Source organism: Acipenser ruthenus, chromosome 11 (assembly GCF_902713425.1).
Source record: "Acipenser ruthenus chromosome 11, fAciRut3.2 maternal haplotype, whole genome shotgun sequence".
Taxonomy (NCBI): Eukaryota; Metazoa; Chordata; class Actinopteri; order Acipenseriformes; family Acipenseridae; genus Acipenser; species Acipenser ruthenus.
In genome coordinates this window covers 8,081,589-8,106,178 of record NC_081199.1, presented here as the reverse complement: position 1 = coordinate 8,106,178, position 24,590 = coordinate 8,081,589, and the positions used below count along the sequence as shown (strand labels likewise).

General features: G+C 39.9%; 1 protein-coding gene across 6 annotated transcripts in view; it reads right to left on the bottom strand.

The window, feature by feature from the left end:
* The window catches only part of LOC117426795 (rabphilin-3A-like), an 83,986-nt gene extending 61,702 nt beyond the window's left edge, over window positions 1-22,284 (bottom strand). For 3 of the 6 annotated variants that reach the window (XM_059033253.1, XM_059033254.1, XM_059033255.1), the window contains exon 1: window positions 21,704-22,283. The gene's annotated coding sequence lies outside the window, so the exon portion shown is untranslated. Of the gene's footprint in view, window positions 1-20,250; window positions 20,513-21,703 lie in introns of those variants that run through there. The other 3 variants (XM_059033248.1, XM_059033252.1, XM_059033250.1) reach the window with 3 other exon arrangements.
* Between the last annotated feature and the right edge of the window lie 2,306 nt (window positions 22,285-24,590).

Below are 24,590 nucleotides of genomic sequence, written 5' to 3'. Positions count from 1 at the left end.
TACTCTAGCAGTCTGTTTGCAGACCTTGCTTTCAGACAGGCACTTTCATGGTCACCTGGAGAGTGAAATTATCCCCATCCCTTTAGCACCTTCTTTCCTGTCAGTAACCAACTAGCTGCTTCCCCTAATGACTTTGCAGACAGTAAGAAGCTTAACTCTGAAGACAGTATTGAGATGAAATTCCCAGGGAAGTGCAAGCGTGACAGATTTCCATAAAGACAAGGCAAACAAACTGAGAACTTTCTTTTACATAGTGTAGTACCTACACAAGTCATGGTTTCGAATGAAAATACATGTTTGCAATATCACACACTATGTCTCTTGTTTCACATTTGACATACTTGTAAATCATGTTTCGGAGCAAATAAAATAAATTAAACAGAAAAAAAAAAGTCCAGCAGGCTGTTACTTCAGTTTCTAGAAAGGGATTGAATGAAAGCAGTTGCCTAAGACCACAAAGCAACCGAGTTACAAACAGGAAAGCAGGTCATCAAGTAAATCATTGTTTAATTATTCTGATGATCGTGGGATGAACTCCCCGTGAAATTAATTTACACTTTCTTCAGAACCTTGTTATTTAATGAACCCCCTGTAATTTAAATGTCTACTTGACGAGCACTGCTGTGCCTAGCAGAAGGAGCTTGCAGCCATACAGCTTTGCATACTGAAACAGGAGCCTCTCTCTGTCTGGCACTTTGTCACCACACAGGTGTGCGAGGCTCCATGCACTAGGTAGAGGTGGGCACCTGTTGTTTTCCTGGGTCATCATGGAATTATTAATGTTCTCATCTGTCCAGGTGTTCAGTGGCTGAAGCTGGTCAGTAGTAAGGGTGTAATGTGTGTATTATAGTGTATGAATACATACTCTCCCGCATTTAATTGTTATCTTTTAATAAAACAGTCCATCATTAAAACGATCATTTCATCTTATTACACATAATAGCCCATCAGGACCATCGCATGTATCCCGATACATATCGCATCACCCCTTATCAGTACTGCAATCTGGGGAATCCCCCTGGATTTCACCAACCACCTATTTTAAATCCACAGATAACCACGGCTAGTTGGTTGATGCAATTCAGTGTTCGTTTAGTTTATTCACTTTCTACCCCAAGGGCCAGCACAGGACATCTCAGTAGTGCAAGCACTAATACAAAGAGAGACCTAAGGACACATTCACTTGTAAATACTATAATAACCAGTTCACTTGGTATTTGAGAATGAAAGAACGAATGAACGATCCGTTTCCAGTCAGAGGTCAGTCACATGAAACAACAGTGTCAAGTAGATCAGTCACATGACACGTCAGTGTCGAGTTACCACTAGTCTTTTTAATAGTTTTTATCCCTTTGGTACCGGTAATAAAGTGTCGGACGCATATATTTTATATGGAGAAAATTCGGGACCAAGACCGTCTGTCGAATTAAGCGAAGGTGTCGAGTTATCCACCAGTCGAGTTAACCAAGGTTACTGTACTATGAATAATTTGATATCATGGTTCGACAAGTCATGTTGACAGAAAACTGTGCTATACTTTACCGCAAAGGGACCCTTGACTAATTCACTGTTTTCAATAAGGGGCACGGTACAAAGTATTAATTGGTTGCTATTTATGACTGCACTGTGTTGTTTCCTTGAAACTGGCTTAAATATGCTTACTTTATCCATAACATCAAAACACTTGGAGGTAAAACTTCACACACACAAATACTTCAGTTCAATTTCTTCTCAAAGTGCTGTATAACATCAATATCGAATTCATTACAAGCCATCTGTCCTGCCATCTGTGAAACAGTGGTCTGACGCAGCCCAGTGACTCTTTCTATTACCCTGCTGAGGAGGAGTCATTAAACACTGCACCTCGTTTCACTACCCCGCAGATCATCGCAGCCTAGCAGTCAGGGCCGTACAGTGCAAGGCCATCACCAGGGCTACTGCTGGTTTTCATCAGGTTCAAATCGTTTATTATCAGCACATTTGTTTTCCAAAATTCTACAACTGAGAGCAAACAACTTCACTCTACTTAAAAAGTCCCCAAATAAAGGTCTGTTTAAAAGTGGTAATGGAGGAATCAGACTGATCAAATCCGACTAAATTAAATTAAATGTTCAGCTTGCGTTAAATAAATAGGGGAAGCTTTATTTTAAAGCGAGAGTCCCCTGAATGAGTCTGCCAATATATCTGCGCAGCAATGGAATGCCCTCAAAATCCACCACATCGACTGCCATGCCCATTGTGACTGTAGAGAACAGGGAGGTGCAGGTGTTATATATTACAGAATGTCAGAGATTTCATCTGCATTATAAATGAATCCGTTGTGTTTGGGACCCATTTACTGCATGCACATGTGCAATGAATATGCAAGGTGTTTATCATGTTGTGTTCCTTCAGTGTATATTATTCTGTACTGTAGATTTACAAGATAGAAAAATTACCTAAAGGATGCGTGAATCTGACACAAAAAAATCTGTAACTATCGTCAGACAAGAACTATTTGGAGTCTGCCTTCTTTAGAGGAGATTGTGTTTATTTATTCATCCTTCAGGGGGTAGAGTGATTTTTCCAGGGGGATTCTCTGGAAGAAAGATATAAATGGTTTTTGAATGCATTTTGCTGTGAAGGATTTTTTAACCTTATGCTTCAAGTATGAATTAAACATCTCTACTCCCATTACTGGGACTTGCTGTCTCATCAATTTAAATACAAAATGAACTTAGCCCTCAACCAACGACAGTACAGGTGCTAGTTTTCAACGTGTCCATGCTTCAGTTTAATGTTCTATTCTCTAAACTCAAAGACACAAGCCACTAAATGTGATCCGTACAGTAGGTCATTCATTTATTATTCAATATATTCACTGTAGGTTTCAATACCAGGTGGGAAATAATCCTATCCACAGGTTGTTTTCAGATGGGTACAAGAAGAGGCCAAATCAGTCCACAGCCAAAAGAAGTGGAACAATTACTTAACCGTTATCTGATACTCCCAGTTCGAGTCTGAAAACGCTCCCCCTGCAATTCTCCAGAGTGTTTTCAATTGATTTCTGTTTGCAAACAACATATCTGCATTCAGCCATAGTCTCTGCTGACCTCACGATGAATGATGTTTTTGTTTACAGAAGGAAGCCCTGAGTAGCAAGCAGGAACACGCTGTCTTCTCTCTTTATCTCTATCTCAACTAACTGGAAGACACACGGGTACCTATTCAAAAAGACCGTTATCACAAACTGCTCTTGACTATCGCTTGACTTCATGTTTTGCCATGTGTCTTAGTTCCTGGGTCTTGAAAAATCATGTGATATTGCGACCTTTCAACTCAGTTGGCTTCACCTACTTTGTGGTAGAGTATACATTAGAAGAAGGGCTTGCCAACAGAGTTGAAAGGTTGCAATATCACATGATTTCTCAAGAACCACTCAGAATGGTTATAAGCATTAACAGAAAAATGGAGGGGTATTGTAGCTACAGTGTACATGCTATAAAGACTGCTTTAGTAGGCTGTATTCAGCTCCTATTTTCCCACCAAAGCACACCCATTCTCTGGTGATAGCCTAGAGAATCTGTATTTCATGATTACACCCATGGAAGATATCAATCCTGCAGCTGTCTCTGCTGTCGTGTAGAGCGAGGGATAGTCCTTTTCTAGAGGTGTGGGTGGAAGCTTTGATTCCTCAGCCTTTCCTCGCAATTCAATTCCGGGCTTTGATCCGCCAACTGTAATGACAGCAATCTGAGTCTGAGAAATTCCACGACACTGCTCTCCGACGGAAGCTTGACAAATCAGGTAATCAGCAGCATTAAGGAAAGCTGGGCTGTCAATGAAGACGCAGTGCTAGCAAAACCCTGGTGATATGAATGCTGAAACGTGCTGCTCTCAGTGGAGGGTTAATGGTATGCTAATTCTATACAGCAGGCAATGGAAATGGATACAGCTGTCTGCATGGCAAATAGCTTCAAATGTCATCTTTCCTGTTTATGATGGTCGCAATACTTCTGGTTTAGAATTTAGTTGTTCCAATGTTGAGTAATGGAGGATATGTAAAAGTCGGATAAATGAATCCTGTTTTAAATGCCATTATATAACAATTACTATATCCACACAATTATTGTTTTGAGAGTCAGCTTTTATTAGGGAGCTCCCCTGAATCCCTGGTTTCAAAAGATACAGGGTATTAGTGCTGTACACACTTACATTAGTGTCGGGTCATTTACACAGCAGCAAAATACAGAGATGTATGAAAAAAATGCAAGTAGTGTCCATTTCCTCAAACAATATTAAAAAAAAACAACAGAAATGTAGAAAAGTGAAGTTACGATAGAAATGAAATGCGCAGTACGTACATTACTGTGTTGGAGCAAAAAAGGCTTCAATGCGGGTTTGTTTTGAAGGTTCGTTTTTTAGCAGATCGGCTTCGAGTTGCTGTATCAGTCACAGTGCTCTTTCCAGCTCTAATATTGTCTGCTATTTTATCCCTGGTAACTCCCTTTTCCAGAAGTGAAAGTATTTCCAACTTTTTTTCAACTGCAAGCACAACGCGCTTTCGCTTTCCTGTAGCCATTTTGCATTAGCTGTACACGAGGATGACGTTGCTGAAGAGCTTGATCATGGTGGATGAACGGTTGGGGTGGATATGTGACGTGCGGATACACAATGTTTTACTGTAGTTGATTTCTCACTGGACTTTGCTAGAAGAATCCTAGCTGCCTGGTTGCAGTGTATTGATATATCAGGTCCCTCCCTCATCTGAAGCTTTGCATTTAAGAAAACAAAAAATAGGGTAAAATGGCATTTCAAGATACATTATTTAATGCAGTGTGTGTAGGGGTCTCTTATCGTTAAAAGATGTCATCTTGTGCAGTTTGGGGAGAGGGCCATGAAGCAAAGCTGTACGTCTGAAAGTTATACAACAAAACTGTGCAAAATGACTTCCCTTTTAATGAGAGACACCCTACACGTGATGTATTAACTTATTTTAAATGACAAAAGCAAAGATTCTACTCACAAACTTCTGGAATTTTGATGTGATTGGTTGATTTTTAGGTAATCCATCAACTTTTTCATAACATTTAATTTCTTACCTGCTAAATATCTTATCGTGTGTTTTTTTTTTATATATATATAAATTTAGTCGTTGCCAATTATTTTTATTATTTTCTCCCAATTTGGAATCGCCAATTATTTTATTATGCTCAGCTCACCGCTACCACCCCTGCGCTGACTCAGGAGGGTGAAGACGAACACACACTGTCCTCCGAAGCGTGTGCCGTCAGCCGACCGCTTTTTTTCACACTGCGGCCTCACCATGCAGCCACCCAAGAGCTACAGCGTCGGAGGACAACGCAGCTCTCGGGCAACTTACAGGGAAGCCCGCAGGCGCCCAGCCAGACTACAGGGGTCGCTGGTGCGCGGTGAGCAGATGACCCCCTGTCCGACCTAACCCTCCCTCCCCTCGGGCGACGCTCGGCCAATTGAGCGCCGCCTCCTGGGAGCTCCCGTCCTCGGTCGGCAAAGGAATAGCCTGGACTCGAACTCGCGACGTCCAGACTATAGGGCGCATCCGGCACTCTACGCAAGTGCTTTTACTGGATGCGCCACTCGGGAGCCAGCTATCGTGTGTTTTCTATCACTCATCTTTGTTATTTCTGTTTAGATCCTTATTTAAAACTATTCCGGCTAAAATGGGCTTTTTCAACCACTTCTAAAAGCTGAATTCCTGCAGTAAGGTGGTTTGACCAGAAGGAGTATGCAGCTATAATTTGTCTCCTCTGAAAATGCAATTTTGTCTAGAGATTTTCCATTGACTTGTTCACAGTTGCAGGCAGAAATTACAGTTGCACAGTAGTACTCATTTGTAAGACTGCCTCACTTCAGAAATTCAGAAAGCGGCTGAAAAAAGACAGGCTATTAAACAGGAAAGAAATGAAATATTCTGACAGGTTAGAATGGATTCTAGGGCTTTGTAGATACTTCTATTAAGAGCAATTTCCCTGAAGGTGTTTATCGGCAGGTATTAAATGAAACCAAACAAGCCTATAAATAAAACGTGTTAATTTCACAAGGAAAGTGGTTATCCATAACCTTTAAAACCGAGTACCAATCAATGGCATTTAACTTGCGCGATGTAAAAGCTGCTTGGAAGGGAATCCTCTTTTCACCCAGAGCACTGCATCCTCTTTTCACTGCAGTTCTGTCGCACCGAGACCGTTAATGGGCAATGAAAATGTGTCGCGAAACGAGCAAACGCAACCGAATCGTCACGTACCAGTGACCTGTCCTTAGATGCAAGCTCTGTGGAGACGTATAGATTAGCACTGTGCTTTCAAACAGGTCTGAAAACAAGACCAACATCGCTTGGTATTTTAACCTGAGTTAATCCAGTCTTTTAGAATGCAGATTTAAAATAAGTTGTTGGTTTTTCCTGAATTAGAATCCATGTTGACATTCTTCATATCACAGCATGGGCCATTAGACCCATTATCTTAATATAAACTACAGGGACAGACTGGCTTGGCTCTGTAGGAGTTTGCTCTTTGACAAACAGTCTCTTTGACAGACACAGGCATAATATTTCTCCATCCCCAGGGATTATGAATTATTATTTCTCTTGAGAAAGATGCTTTAGGGATCAGTGGCAAACCCTGCTGGCTTTCTCTTTGCTGTTAAAGCCTTACAAAGGCTGGCAGGCATAAACAGATTTTTACAGGCATATGACTTTTTAGCCCATGCCATTTTAATAATTCAAGGTGCGAATGTATGGGATTTAAAAGGTACGAGCGCATCTCTTCTGAATAGATTTGCAGTATTCCTATTAAAAGACATCTGCGATCCTATTTCCTCCATGGTTTAGTCTCGCATTTCCATGTGTGATTGAATCTCAATTGAATTTGATGAAAAGAATCATAGACCACAGCTGAGTCTAAGTGTTTCAAAGCCAGAGTTCTGCAACATTGATATTAAAAGGGTACAGAAGGACCTTTGTATTTTTTGTGTGTTACATGTACCTGTATGGACCTCTCAGAACTACATTTCCCATCATCCTCCTGCTCACATATGTAACAGATGGATTTACCAGTGAGCGAGAGAATGATGGGAAATGTAGTTCTGAGAGGTCCATGCAGGTACATGGGAAGCCATCTTGAGGCAGGGAATGCAATTTAAAAGTTTAAAAAAAAAGTGGTAAAAAAAATTAACACAATACACACACCTTACCTTACACACCAAACAGTTGTAGCAACACATGTGAACATGTAACACAATAAAATAAAAAGGTCCTTATGTACCCTTTAACCAAATTCCTTTTCTTTGACAAAAAAGTTGGATTGATGTAATTTGATACATTACATTTAGACTTAACTTTTGCAGTTAACATAAGAGTAAGTTATTATAACAATATAGTTAAAGAGAAAATTTAAATAACAGGTAGATGCCAGTTACAAATGCTCCACAAAATTACAAAGTAGCCTGTTCTCAAATGAGGGTTAAAACAATGTGAAAATGAAACTCGATACACTGTATAAAGGAATCCTCTCCAAACAACAAGAAAATAATTAGATATAGCTCCTTAAATAGCTAAAAACGAATATATACCCCTGAATGCTGCTGTTATCAAACTCCTCAACACCGGAGGTCACTACAATAGAAATGTGAAAAAACTTGGCCCTGCAAAACAGAACTGATCTATAGTTTTATTTTTTTAAACAACACATTCATGATGGAGGATCTATGATCATTTAGAATACTTTTTACAGAGCCTTCCATTATTGTGTGTGAAAAGTAATGTTGCACCAGTATTGCGTTGTCCATCTAAACAGTCTCGTGAATTTATATTCTTCAAAGGCCCAATTATTATGGGCGTCCTCCAATCCCATGACCAAGCCAATTGCCTCTTTAAACCCAGGAGCTCTACAGCGAGCTGCCGCCCCCTGGAGGACAAAGACCAGTCCTGCAGTTGTCTGCTTTGAGTTCACAGATGCCTTCCCATTTGGGTCCACTGAAACACAGTGAGGAGTAGCCAACTCCGACGATATTGCTAACCCACAGGAGCGCGATAGACTCGTGGAATACCCACTGAAGGTCAGCAGTCGGGACACAAACTCCCCTGAACATATGACTCATCCTGCACACCATGCAACCAGGTGTGCCATTTGGGGACAAAAAAAATGGACTTCCGCAAAACAGTAGAACATATAAAACACTATAAGGACATCAACAATTATGTATATAGATATCAAAGCAGGGGCCACATCATATAAAATATAGTGCAAATGACATACTGTACACCACAAATGCAAATTGCTGTTGCTTCTTGGGAGTCACCTAGTTTGAGCACTGAATCATGACTTTTTTATTTCTATTTATTTTTGGTATAAATCCTCTACACCTTATCCAGTCTGTCATGGTTGTACTGGCTGTAATGCAAAGCTCCCATTCCATAGGAATAATGATGCTGCAGTGTCTTTGCAAGCATGCCCTAAATCATCTGGACTGATCATTACCTGTGTGGAATGATCTATGATTGTGTACGAATGTGTGTATTCAATGTTAGGCTCCAAGCCAGCAGCATGATGTTCTGTACCCAGCTGTACACAATCCGGATGGAATTCCTGCGAGGGCCTGCTGTGTACAATAGGGAAGCTTTATTTGTTATACTTCGTAAAGGATCTGATGCATTTCTCTAGTTTCTCATATTCATATTAAATCTTGTCCGTGTTCTTGATTACATTTTCTCTTACTCCTCATAATTCAAACAAATTATAAATCTGGACGTCCCTTTGATTTGCAGCTTGGTTTATCCAGCTGTTCTCAGCCGATGTCACATTCATGAAATACGTGAAAGCCTCAATAACAAGGCTGTAAACTCCTGTAGTTTATACAGATGTACACATTTACTACTCATTTTATACACACACACACACACACACACACATATATGTGTATATATATATATATATATATCATAGAAGATATTGCAAAAACATACTGCATGTTAGATAGATAATAAACTAACATAGCACAAACATTCTGTCATCTGTTATTAAAAGAGATAACTCCCACACTCTGAGATTCTGTGACAGGGTCACTCCCGCCCCTGGGTGTATTTAGATTTTAGTTCAGCAAGAGTAGGAATTGCAATTCTCTTTACTTTTCTCCTCTCTGTCTCTCGTTCTCTCTCTGAACACACCAACCCCTTTTATCACTCGTGATCATTCTATTTATACACCTGTGGCTGTAGCCTTAATTAATCATTTAATCACTTATTCAATTCACAGCTCCAGCCACATTCCCACGTGTTTTTACAGGGAGCATTTTAACTGCCTCTGTGTCACCCACTATTCCACACACACACACACACACACACATCCCCGTGTTCACATACCAACATACATTTTAACTCACCTGTGATACATAACCCAAACTATACAAAATAAACCAAAATACATTATGAACACCGCCCCTCCTCCCCCAGTGCCATCAGTGCTAATGCAGAGCACCACAATTCCATTCCTGCTCAGCGCACACCACGCCAGCCAGCTGAACCCTCTCAGCATTCCCTTGTGTGGTGTGGGAGCTCCGATCCTCTGACAGCAGGCCTCCGCCGCGGCCAGCACAGAGCAGCCAGTGAAACCCCATGATTATGCGCTGTGTGGGAAGTGTAATTATTCAAACCACTTTTATCTCATTCGGCTTCCCCCTCGGTATCCCACTCAGGGACAGAAGATGACACACGAGCGCTGCTGCCATGTCGAGCTGGCAGAAAAATGAACCCTTTATTCTGCTAAATACAGTATTTCCACATTGATAGGACTAGCTAAGGGGCAAAGGAAAAAAATAAAAACGCCCACCGCAACCCTGTAGATTCTTATACTGCAAAACCCTTTCATTTTATAATCACGTATGAGAAATGAACCAATCACACAAGATCTGACACAATTCCATCTTACAGAAGTTCATTTGTCGTGTGTAGTTTGTCTCCTATTATTAAGAGATGACATCTCGTGTAGTTTGAGTAAGAGGATCACGAAGCAAAGCTAAACACTTGTGACTGCTCAAACTGTGCAAAATGATTTCTGTTCTAATAAGAGACACCCTATCACAACGCATTAACTTATTACAAATCACAAAAAGCAAAAATTTTAATCAAGAACTGCTTTTAAACAACGCGTTGCTGGTCTTTAACTTTAGACCTATGCTGTATGTTCTTGGACGGGATGACTTCTATACAGAAGATGTACTGGAAAAATGACAGATGCTTAACACCGATAGGTAGATTTCTTATATGTGATTTATAATCTGTGAATAGAGGTCACTCATACAGGGATGGGAATACGACTCCTATTACATAGCAGTTTCACCCATTTCAGGTTTTACTATGAGCTCGATTAGCCACACTGTATAGGTAACAAGCTCAGGTGTGTTCTGTTAAACTCATAGTAAAATCAGGAATGGATCAAACTGCCATAGCATAAAACATATTTCAAAAGTAAACAAAAAAAATGTAATAGTTTAATAGTAGTTCTTGCATACACATTTTGTTTTTGTACTTTATAATAAGTTAGATGTCTCTTATTATGTTATATTAGCTTTGGTTCATCACATCTCTAAAAATACGTGACACCCTACACACGACATTTTACCTGATAGCTAATTTCCTTATTGGGACGTTCAAGTATTATGAAATTGGCCAAAACGTGATGATGTAATGCTTGATCTCTGTATTGAATTGGCAACTTGAACGGCTTCTAATTCAAACTGACTTCTGAAACATACATTTCAATGGAGACATTTAATTTGAGCAAAATGGGATGTTTACCATAAAACAGAAGTTCCACAGAAGTATGAAATGTATGGATGCCCACAGAGGTCAAACATAAGCAATTTTTGCCAAAATCTACAACTTTGACTGAAACCAAACTATAATTGCAATCATGAGAGGTCTACCTGAGGTTATCCTCAAATAAAACTGGCTTGGTTCTAGATATCATCCAATCCTATTCTCCTTTAGACCAGATTGTATTTTAGAATTCGATAAGTGTAAGTTTTATACACATTTTAACAGATAGATATGTGTAGATTATGTCTCCGGTTTATGCAGAGTATAAAACCAGTAGGATGAAGAGAGCAATGGCCAGTGTGAGTCATGGGACACACAAACTCCCTGATCAGGTTCGTATCTGTCAAATGTCCTTGAGCAAGAAGTGCAACATTGAAAGAGAAGACGAATAAACACTGCTAATGAAAGTGGAGAGATGTGCTGTCTCAAGGCAGTGAGTCACTCATTCTTGAAGAGCAAGACTTGCAACCTAATGAGAGACGAGGAGGAAAGACTGAAGAGACTTCATCTAGATGGAGTTGTGTGTGTGTGCACGGAGTACACTGAGCAGGCTACATGAGCTCACCTGGATTACAAGGATACTCCTCATCTCTGCCGAGTCACTACTGCTATACTTCGAAATGCTGCTGCATTTATCTCTTTAGGTTTGTTTAACAGTATGAGCCCAAGATCTACACCAGCAGTAGATATGTAGCACACTGGTTGCAATTCAATAATATCCAAGTAGTTTAAACATGATATTGAAGCAATAACTTTAGGGCTGAACAGGTTACCCGAGTGGATAAATGGCAAGACCTTGTCAAGGGCTCCATTTGGTTGACAAAGGATTTGCGTTGGTTTATCACAGGATATACTGATTTGGTACCGAGTCAGTATACCATAGGATATACCAGCTTGGAATCCCTATTAAAGTAAGTGGGGAATCAACTGCACTGTGACTGCTAATACAATACGCTGCTTAATGATTCAATGCTTGATGAGAACCATAAGATTATCTGTGTCTTTAATGACAAATAAAACACAGTCGAGCACTGATTACAAATGACACCAATGAGTTTGAGTAATGAGGGGCTGAAGACACGGCTGGTAATCAATGCCTGGGCTGTGTCTTTGAAAAGCCATTGCAGTCATGGAAAGGGAGCAGTGTCCTAGTGAATGTATTGGAGCAGGTATCCAGCTTGCAGTGGCACCTCACTCTACAGTGTGCTTAGTAATACACTGCAATAATGTTCTCAGCTTCTAGGACACACCATATGGAAATGATCAGACCCCAAAACCCACCTGGGTACCGACGATGTATTGCTAAAGCTCTCTATTGGTAGTTAACCCACTAATGTCACTAGAATTCCATTTTAACGATGGTGCTCTCTATCGGTATAGTGACTTTGAAAAAGTACCAAATAATGATAAAGATAACTGCACTCCGTATGGTTATCCGAGTGGTTTTATTACTTGGTAGATCTTAAAAGCCGCTGTAAGGATAGCAGCACCATAATTAATAATGAATCCGGCTGCATGTCGGAAATCAATATCTGCTACTATTTAGCTGTTTCCCCTTCGACTATGTCAATCACTGTCTGACAGCTGCCAACAGAAGAACAAAAACACTAACAAGAAATAACAGCAAGTGTTTAAAGATGTCATTTCTGCTCAGGAATCAGAAGAGGGAGCAGAGAAGAGCTTGTTATAGAACCAAACTAGTCATTTAGAAGCAGTAATAAAGCCCAAGGAGGCCATGTACCAAATAATGAAAAATATCAGGTGTCAGTACCTAAAGTGATTATAGTTCCCCTTTACTGTACCAAGCATAGCAAAGTGTAATAAACCACAGTGAAAGCATGGCAAATCCTTGTAAAGAACAGCAAGGTATGGTAATGCATATTAATAAACATGGTAAACTATGGCAAAAGCATATTATAGCCATGGGGAAAGTATTATAAAAGTGCAAAAATACCAGTGTAAGCTTTCATAAGGGTAACAAAATAATTGGATAATTCCTACCTGCTGTGCATGTCTATCTGTTATGGGTATCAGTACAGTTCTGAAAGCAACACATGTGATAAACACTATTTTCATGTTATCTGCTGTTAAAGATAAAGGGAATCTCTGTTGGCAAAGTGGGTTTTCATGTGGTGTTGCACTTCCTTGGTCATTTTACCCAGAGAAGGACACTGTCCCCACCCCTTCAATACCTTCTGTACCGTCATTAAGCAATCAGCTACCACTTGTTTCAACCCTGAAGATGCCAGTTAGGTGAAATGAACAAGCAAGCGAGAATTACTGCGAGCAAAGCATGGAAACTGGGAACTTTCTTTAAACTGGCGTAGTACCAGATATCGGGCCATCTTTTCAAAGGGTTTCCTCTATTCTTTAATTTACTCCCATTTTTGTAAAGGAGAAAAAAAAATCACGTTAATGTTACAAAACGAAAAACAAAACACGGAGAGGGCTTAAGAGAGCTTGAAGTATATCACTTAGCTGTTTGGTTCCAGTTTTTTGTAATGAGCAGGTGTTTAACCTCTTTTAGCAGTTAAGACTGGAGCAAACACTTTTAAAATATGGCCCTTCACATTTACCACAAAACTGCACACGAGACTTTTGTAGCTAATGGACGTGGACAAGAAGTAAGACTCATGGAAAATCTGAGCGGATATTCAACAATTCATTTCTTATTCTATAGTATTTTGTATATGATGAAACATCAACTTGTTCATCATTCTGATAGCTTGTGAATTTATAGCTGTGTATAATACTAGCATACTTGTTATAATATAAACAGCAAAATATAAAGAACCAAGGTGCTAGCAGGTGAGCGGTGATCTGTTCCAGGGAAGATTGCTACACTCACTAAATTGGCAGCTTGATACTGTAGCTTTTACAAATTCCATTTACTTTTAACGCACCGCAAATCAGGTCCCTTCAATATGCGGTAAGGTGCAATTTATTCTTTCATTTCTGCTTTATTCCCATTCGCCTGCAAGGAGCTAATCAAGCAACAACTCAGATTCTCAATCAATCAGAAGAGATGTGTCCAACCAGCAGTGGAGCGATCCAGAGGCAGCAGAAAGAGAATTCAATCTAAAACTACTCCAATCACCCTGCGCTACTCAAAGTGACTGGGGTGTCTGGCAGTCTAAAAAAAATAACAAATCGAGACCTAATTACATGGAATATATTTAATAACTGATTTTGTTTACGGTAAATTCACCGTGCTGGTGTTGTTAAAAAGCAAATATTTCCTTTAAAAGTAATTTACCACTATTATAAGTGAATGTGTGACCACAACAAATAAACATATATGACAGTTTAAAGCTGAGGGAAGACAAAGCCACTTGGTACTTGGTTTCAGCAGACCAGGTTTCAGGCCACTGCCTGGCACACCAGGGGAGACAGGGGTTTGATTCAGCAAAGTTACCTCAAACTGGATCTCCCAGTCTCCTGGAACCAGGTTTCAAGCCTCTGTTCCTGAAAAAGTGGCTTTGTGTTCTCTCGGCTTTAGGGATCGATTTGATCAACCTGTTGGGATAAGCTACGGCTGGATTTTCTTTGAAGCATTTGACAGCACTGGAGAATCACTCTGAATTGCATCAACTACCAATCAGTGGTTATGCTGAGATTTCCTCTAAAAATAAGCATTTGATGCAATCCTTGTGGGGGGGGGTCCCTGATGCTGTAAAACAGAAATAAAGACACCCTGCTAAGCCCAGGATACTATCCTCTCTACACCTCAATACTGACCTGAACACCCCCTGTGTCATTCATGGCCCAATTGTGTGTAATTGTGTGGGGGTTTTGTTGATAAAGCCTGAGAGCTAGATCCCCCAAACTTGTGAGCAGACCCCCACAATTGAAAGGCATAAGGAGTGTAATATATTCCCTACAAACCCTATTCCTCTAGAAGTGTATGCTTCATTTCTTATCTGTGTTCACGGCAGGAATCGTGCTGTTCTGTGCTGTCTGCTGGGCTGGACCTGCCTCTCACTCTTATGAGATAAGCATCAGCTCCAGGATTACATGGCTTCCACCAGATCAGGACAAGACTTTGTGAAGGGAATTGATTTTCACAAATTCATTAGAGGAACTGGAGGTTGGCTTGTGAATCTAGTGCAAGGCGGATCCCATACAGTGTCAACCTCTTCTAGGGCAAACCAGGAATTCAGGCCTTTTTCCACCTTTATTCCTTTCATGTAATACAAGTATCACAAACATTAAACAAAGATTGAAGCATGGCTTTTTCACATCGATTTGTACCATGATACAATATCAATACAGTTGTGTGTTACTGTATCAGGACCAGTGTTTCCATTGTGGGTTATACTTCTGATGTCTGGTAATGGTTCAGCAAGGGTCAGGGCATACACTGGGATTATAGCGGTATACCTAATATTTGTGACTAACTTTTCTGGATTGCCCTTTCCAAATTATTTTGTTCTGTTCAAATCTAAAATATAATATAACCACCTAATACCATGTTGGCCCAGACTGACTTAGACTCCTCATGTTGCCTGAAGGTGTCTCGCGGGACTGTAGCCCATTCATTCAAGAGTACGGCCCTGTGCCAATAAGATGATAATCAGTGTACAAGTTCATCCCACAGATGCTCAATTGGCTCAAGAGACGTAGGTTGTGTAGATCAAGGGAGATGACTGAAATCTGGCTGAAGCACCTCAACCCAATCACTGACAATATCAGAACTGTACATGGCTGCATTACCAGCAAGGTAGACATTCAGCATTGTTGGGTGGGCTTGATCAGCAGCAATGTTCAGGTACATAGAGGATGTGATTCTGCATTCCCAGCCCTGGTTTCCATAGACGTAGCTAGTGTGTGCTGCTGTGTTATTTGGTAGCTAATTCCCTTTGGTTATTTCAATAACTTCATAGGTAATGAATGAAGTGAAGCACTTTCAGTATTGACATGTTAACAGGAGTGCAGGAGACACTTACTGTGAAGTGAAGCTGCCACTCATACAGTAGGTTCTCAGGGAGAATTCACTCATAATGTGAAACTAACTATGTGGGGTCAAACCCATAGGTACATGAATGCAACACTGTCCTGTATGGTAGATTGAGCTCTGCAATATGGCAATAGAAGTATCCAGTTTAAAGGAGTGGTAACCCAGGTTTTACATTATTATTAATTATTATTACTTATCCAGGGCGACTTACAATTTTTACAAGATATCACATTATTTTTACATACAATTACATTATTTTTTACACATTATTTTTACATACAATTACATTATTTTTTACACATTATTTTTACATACAATTACCCATTTATACAGTTGAGTTTTTACTGGAACAATCTAGGTAAAGTACCTTGCTCAAGGGTACAGCAGCACTGCCCCCCACCTGGGATTGAACCCACGACCCTCCGGTCAAGAGTCCAAAGCCCTAACCACTACTCCACACTGCTGCCCCGTTAGCAATAGCAAACCATTTGGTTTATATAGATTATATATAGGCTTGCTATTATTTGATTTTTATTTTTTGGCCGAATCGACAATTAATATCGACATTTATTTTTGAAAGAATTTATGTTTTTTTTAGTCTTTATTTTTCAATTCAAGCAGAGCATGGGTGAAATCGACCTTTATTCTTAAAAAAAAACAAAACCATGGTTACCAACATTATAACTGAAATAACGTTTGGTCACAGTGAAGCTATACCTTGTATAGATATAGATCCTACACAAAAAAAAAAAATTATTTCAAATAAACCGTAGAAAATGCAGCATATAAAGTGTATTACACAGACTTGTATAGCATACATTTACAAGTAAAAATAATATGCACAGAACAAAACATTAGATAGTTGAACAGAACTAACTCGCACTTATTATTCTGAGCTCTGACACTCTCCTGCTTAAGCACAGCTGGACTCACTGGAGGTAAGGCAGATGGGCCCGTCTCATCCTGCCGCGGAGACTTCAGCCGTCGATCAGAGTATTGTGCACAATATTCATTAAGTGTTTTCCTCCTGCACCCCATTTTCAAATCAAAATAGTAACTGTCACCATATATACCTAGAACAGCAAACACTTACCTACACCTTAACCCGCTAATTTCAAAGAAGGCGCTTTGAATGACAGGCACTGTAGCTGGCAAATGAAAGTGCAGTCGGTCTTTATGATTGACAGTCATTTAAACAAATAAGAGCATTCTAGCGCTGCTTCAGCCAGTGAGATCCGTCAAAACAGGATGAAATGACTGACGGTGAAACTACACTAGCCTATTAAGGAAACACTGAGTTGACTGACAGCGACCCCTAGCCATTCAGAGCAGAACGGAGACTGGACAGGCAGCAAATACGAAAACTTCACAGACTAGAGAGGATTTCTTATATTTTTGGAGAATTTGACATTTAACAAGCTTTACCGATTACAATGGAAAAGTAGCAAGCCTAATTATATAGCTGTATCTTGTTGCTGCTTCCTGCTACCTTATTAATTCATGTGCTGTTGTTCCAAGTCACTTCAATGGTGTAGCTGCAAAAATGTCTATCTGTGACCTACAGTAAATAGACCAGGATCTAGTGATTTATTTACAACATTGTATCTGAAATATTTGCAAATGTTAAATTATTGTAAAATAAATGATAATGAAGTCAATAAGAAGTAATAGATTTCAAAGCATTGGTTAGCACTCCTTGTGAAGCAACCAGGGGAAAAAAAAGCAGATTTTACTCATTAAACCAAAAAAATTGCAGGCAATGACAGCTGATGGGGCCAAAGCAATAATAGACTGTGAAGCAGGGTTTATTGGCTTGGTGAAGAGAGAGACAGCTTACTCTAATTTGAATGCTTATTTTCAATTTGACTTGACATTTTGTTGCGCTTATGTTTTTTTTCTGGCTCTTTAATGGCCAACTGGTTGTCAAAAATTTCAGACCGCAGTTAAGCTGGGCAGGGGAAGTTCTGGCTGCTGCACGGCTGTTTAGAAGTCAGGAACGTTGGAGATGCACGTTCCTGGGCACGGCAGTCCGCCCCGCAGCGGACATCAAAGCGAGGATGAGTCAAGGGACGGGGTTGCAGGGCTCTGCGAGTTTCCTTTCTCCAGTCTCCTTTGTGTAACTCATCCCTGGTTATTAGCCAAAGTGTAACTGACAGCCCATGTGCGCTATCTCGTCATGTCAGCAATTTCCTCTCCCAGAAAGCACTCTGCCATTGCTATCAATTCGTCCAGAATGCTTCTTGGAGCCTACAACTGACTGCAATGCCTGGCTAGCAGGTTCTGTTTACACGTGGCAGAATAGGCAAGGACCCAGAATGTTCTAGACAATCACAAGCAAAATCGTCTTGAACTGAAACAGACTTGTTTACAGTCCTGAACTTCCTCAGTGTGTCATTTTAGGGTCCGCATTCCAAAAAATGAGGACCCTTATACGATGATGGTGTCCATCCATCTGTCTGTCCATCACCCTATACCAGGTGAACACGATAACTGCCTTGATTTTGCACTGATCTTCACCAAACTTGTATCATACACGTCTAGCCTCACATGTAAACTTGTGTCATTTTGGTCCACAATAGTGTAGCGTGCACAGGGGTAGGCAGCAGCAGGGCTGGTAGGTGACATAATCACACACGAAGGCATAAGTCCGATATACGCTCTTTGCAAAAGAGCCGGCTCTTTTGTACAGCGGTATCGGCACTATGCTTCAGAGCGAGAGGTCCCAGGTTTGCGCCCGCCCTCCGCCTGTGTTTGGATTGCCTCGCCCTGTGTGATGCGCCTGCCTGCGTTAACCAAGGTCGCTACAATATGATTTTATTCATTATCTACCACTCTTCTATCAGTTTAATGTAGTATACCCAAAAGCAATCCTAAAGCATAGTAAAAGCAGAACAGGTAAAACAGGTAAAACATCTTATTGATAAACGGTGGTAAATGCACAGAATAAGTATGTGAAAAACATGGTGAAATTACTATACAAATGATGAGTCTTGAAGCCTTGTCATTCCGTTTCTGGAAAACTTTGAATTATAGTTTGAGCTGAGATTTGAAGATAAAGCTCAAAAACTTAAGCCAAAGTTAAAAGCAGGTTGTCTGCAGCCAAGATTCAGAACACAGCTGTAAATTGTAATATGAGGAAAAGTAAGCCAAGAGGTGCTCAGCTTCTACATTAATGACTTAAGCCAAATGCTGCTGTTTTTCATTATTACTGTGGTTAGAAAGCCATGCTTAAAACATGCTTTAAAATGACACTAACATGATACTAAAGTCATAAGAAATGGTAATTTGTACCGCCTTCAGACACATTCTCACAATGTGGGGCTGCAACTCTTTTAACTGCACATGAGACCTGCCCTGGAACACTTTTCCACAGCACATGAGGTTTATGCCTCATAACAGCTGGATTGACCTTAATATTATTAATAATGTATTCAGAATGTATAGTATTGATTATTTACGGACTCAAGTAAAAGTTACAATTGAAATGGAGCAGGGCTACGACAGGTCTGCTGTAAAGAGAAGCTTCCAGATTTTCATACAGGCTGCATATTCTGATGGTATCCTGGTACTTGTTTTGCTGTGGATTTTATACTTCATGCAGAACTTGTATTACGTAGTAATCATAAGCCAGAACTATTAAACACTCAACAGTGAAGACAAACCTTTAGTGTGCAAGTCATTTTCAATGTCTTCAAAGCCTGCATTTGGATCCTGTGACTGTTCATTTTGAATGGACTGTTTCTGGGGCGGAGTGCTAGCATTGCACAGAGCCAGTCTGAGCAGTCTCTGTTGTGATCACAGTTCTGCTCAGTCTCACCTGGCAATGGATTTCAATAAAGCCGATTTCATCCAATAATAAACATATGGCAGCCTGCTTCAAGAAACAGTCAGCTGAAAAACCGAATTAACTCAGAATTCAAGATTTCTGATACATATTAGGATATTCCTTAGACACACATGGTAGTCACAAATGGTACATTAACATACCAACGTCGTCAATATAAAATATGTATGAAAAAGTAGATTCTCAAGTCAACTTGCCATTGACTGTGACTGATAATCATTTTATTATTGATTAGACTGCAATGCACTGAGGTGTCAAATACATTCAAATGCAATTCAAATCTTTAACTGACATGAAAAACACAAGTGCGTCGCATTGCACAACACTTTGAGCCATTCAGGGTTTTACTGTGAGCAGACTTCATCTCATCTGAGCTTTATGTAGTCAGAGGCAAAGCTCAGGTAGACCCAATTAACAAATACCTGAATACAGCAGTAACAGAGTAGCAGCATGCTAAAACAGCCTAGAAAGAAGCACTACCCTTAAGGGGTAGGTAAACAAACTGGTTTGTCAACAAAGTCTGAGAAATTAGAGTGAACAGGAGGTTAAAATACAAAATAGTTTAGTAAAATGAATTATATGTTGTGGTGTAAAATTGAACATTATGGTACATACCAGCTTTAACACAATACAACGCACGCCTTCGACATGCGTCCACTTCAAGCGACCACGCTCATTTCAACAGGAGCACATTTTATTTCCATTCCAGTGTGTTGGTATATTTTGGACCTCGCCTACTCTACTATTTATCAATCCATTAAAATAGTCTGTAATATTTCATCAATTAAAATGATGCAGTATATCGTACTGCATATATTCTTAGTACAAATGACGTCGTCCGAATTCAGTACTCGCTTCTTGGATGTATAGTTAATATTGAGAGGATTTCAATTGAGTTCGCCTATGTTTTCAGACTTGCGTCGTGCGCCTGCTCTGTGGTGTCTGCTGTACTGTTCCAGACACACGCCAAAAGACTGCTTTGCAAGTAAAACTAGTCTTTCTTGTTGCTATATCGTAATTATGCAGCTTATTTTAGTGGTTCCCTAAAATTAAAATTAAAACTTGACTCAAGAAAAGGAATTAGCTATGCATGTGTAGACACCCAAAGTAAAATAATAGCACTAATAAAATAATAATAATAATAATAATAATAATAATAATTTGAGGGCGAATCTTAAAAACAATATATTGCAGTTCCCAAAAGATACATTTCTATAAAATAAACACTTTCATGGTTTATGAGTTAGAAAACACTGTCAAACCATCGGATAAATTAACTCATTCAAATCACCGGTTTAGTTCTTTTTTTTTTAGACACAATAAGCCATATAGACTGCCTGAATGTTATGCTTTAATTTGCATAATGTGCAGACAAACAATTAAGTTGTGTTAGATGGTAGTTTGCCGCATGCATTGCAACAACATGTGTAAATAATGTATACCGTGATGCTGAATCCGCAACATAGTACTGTACAAACGTATTGTTCATAAGCCACCTCAGTGCAATTAGAAAGGCTGCCTGCATTGCAATATACGTGCAGCCTACCGTCACATTCCCATCACCGTGGAGGCTACAGCTGGTACAAAGCCACACGCCCCCCCCCCCCCAAAAAAAAGAAAATCGTGTAGGTTTAATTGATTAAAGGGTTTGCTGACATGGAAAATAAAATTGTAACCAATAACATAATCAATTTATGAGGGCAATAAACATTTTTTGGTTGTTGCTCGGGCTATGAGATCGTGATGGCTCATAATAATTTAGTGTTTGTTTTTTTACTGATGTAAATAACCACAAAACAGTCATACATTCTACATTTATTTCAAAACCCATTCCAGCATTCTACCCACAGTTTCACGTGACCATTCTTCCTTTGTGTATTTTTCCTTCCTTGGTTCATTCTCACCCTACCGCGACTATTTCAATTTGATAACCCCGTTTATAGTATACATCTGTTACAAGATGCAGCTATTGTGTTTCTTCCCAATCCATCAATTAACAATCTTTGGATTGGTAAACCGGCTGTCTGCAGTGCATTTTATAAAAATGTTTTGTTCATAATCCACTTACCTGTTTGCGATGCGATGTCTAATTTTGTAAAGTTCAGGAGTGAGTGTTGAAGGCGGCCGTCCACTGCGCATGCAGCAGCTGTCTTGCGGATGATCTGTTTGTTGAGTGTGAGGAGCGGCAGTTGTCTGCTGTTAAAACCTATATGGTGTGTACAAGCACCGTCTCTCCTGCCCACGAACGAGCCATGCAGGACGGGCGTTGTGTGAATGACAGACCCCTGAAACTCGGCGCTGGAAACCCTCCCCCGTCACTTCTACCAACTGCATCTATCGCTGGAACGCAAGCCTTTTCTATATAATTAATTCATCGATTATTGCAATCATTTTTATATACATTAAGATCAGTGATTTGTTCAGAGTGCTGATTGTGTTCTGTACCATTCTAAAAATGCCTTGTCTAATCTTGGTTTTCTGTTTTTTTGTGCTTGTATTTCATCAGAACGTTGTCATAACCATTGAATAAAACATAGACAGCTGTAAATGTTTTACATAATTATCATAAATATTGAAGTCTGGAGTCTACAGCTGCTTTCTGCATTCATTGAAAATAGCATGGTTTGGATTATAAATCAATTCGGACGGGGTTAGGATTAGTGAGAATCCCTCCAGATTGATTCCAGTCCTGGTCTTTATGCCAAGCAGGTTGTAAATTAGTTAATTGCCTCTTAGCAGCTTCAATTAACTGCATTAGAACCTGCTTGGAGTAAAAACCTGGACTGGATTGAATCTCGAGGGCCAGAGTTGAGTACCATTGGACTACCTACAGTTATTGTGTAGAATTTTCAGAAAATCGATTTTTAAACTAACTTTAAACAGTTTGCTGTTCGTGACTTTAAAGACAAAACAAGATATACAGTTTTGATTGGGGTGAATGTGACCTACAGCACCGGAACGGAGTAGGTGCCAGGAAGCACCTTTATTGTATTGTGCTGCTATCTGAGAGATGCAAAAGCATGTCAAGTTGTTAATGCTAAAATGTATGAAAATAGATGTTATTTTGATGTGTATTAGTATGTATTCTTTAATGGAGCATTAGTTTTACACTTTGGGAAGTTTGTTGACAATTGTGGCTGCATTGCTATGATCGTAATGCTAGCGGAGTGGGGCGGGGTTCAGTGTGTAGTTCCTGTCTTTCTTAGTGACCACTTTCCCATCATTTTGCTATTGCTGATTCATGCTGATGATTCTTGTAGAAGCTTACCAACATGACTGTCCTTGCTCTGTGGACCCTGCTCGACGCGCACCCACTGTCATGCCTTTTTGAAATACCTCTCTCGAAATATCTTTGGATTTCTCCATTTCTGGTAGACTGTTTGCTATTGTGCTGCTCCCACAGCTTATAGTGCTGTACGGATCACATCACAACACATGATCAACCTAATTTGTAATTCTGGGCGATACCAAATCCAGTTGGGTAGACATGTCCTAATAAAATTGTATAAATTGAACTACCCGATTACACCCTCCCTTTTACACAGTGACAGCCTGTTGAACACTGGCAGCACATCACCACAGTTGCTTGTTCCCATGGCAACGCACAGCATAGCACGGTCTAGGATGGACCGGTCACTGGTGGCTTAAGACAGGGGGGTTCGAGCCCAGTGCCAAGAGAGAACGAGTTTTATTCATTTTAAAATGCTTTTGAATGTGTTTAGTAGCTTGCCAAGCAGCACCAGAAACAACACAGCCTAGAGGTCAAATCTTCCCTTTATTCTTGTTTCCATTAAAAAAGAAATTAACAAGATTGAAAATGGAACTTCCCATATTCTACAACTTTAACATAATTTGAGGAAATCATACTTATCAGGAGTACATGGCACAAAACGTATTAAATGGCACAGCGCATTTAATTGAATAGCCTACAAATGCTGACAGGGCTCAAATCTGAACTGTATGTAGTGGATTAAAATTTTATAAACGCAGTAACCATTCACATTATGCTGAGTATAAGAAAATACATAAAAAGGAGTCTATCATTTTACATCGTAAAGATAAAATGGTCATCATTAAGATACGTAGGTAAAATGTCTGAAAATGCAGGTGTTATTCTCCACTCCTTTGTAGAATATGCAGAATACTAATGTATAATATTTAGAAAAGTTTCTCAAGGCACTACACACAATTGCAATGTTTTAACTACATCTCTCAGGTAATTAATCAACTGAAGGTAATTTATTTTACTGTCCAACATCCACACTATCTGAGGAACAATCTCCAGCCTCCCAACTGTGTGTTGAAAGTGAACAGCAAGTAAGAGTCCCTTTTGAACTGCTGCCATCATTGCTAAAACTGAGCAAACGGGTTGAAAGGGACTTTTATTGAGACACAAGTGTGCAGCAACAGTAGGGTCAGAAGACAAACTGCAAACGCAGTGCAGTCAGTGATATTATTGAAGCAATCTCCACTGAATGAACACAAACATGTATTGGATACTGTGAGCTGTGTATGCAGGCACCCATCCACACACTCATTGCTATGATGCATCATGTGTTAGTGTCTGTGGTTTTACAATCACCTGGCTGACTCTGAACCCGATACCCCTTTTGCATTAGACTGCAGGGGTCCCAGGCTTGGAGGATTTAATGTTTAATATACACATCCCTGAATATCCCTTAAATGCACAGAATAGTGTAGATAAGAGATTCAAAACCAATCGCAATAACACAGTATACAGAATCAACTGCAAGTACCTAACATCAAACGCTAAAGCACATGGCATTAAAACAAATATTGCATAATCAATTCCGATGTATAAAATGGCTTGGTCAAACAGAGCACCCTGATTGGTTAGGGCCCATGTAAAAATCCTCCCACGATCACTCCGGTGATGTCATTTCCATATTTTACCCGGTAGCCATTTCATAAGCGCCATAACAATCACACCCCGT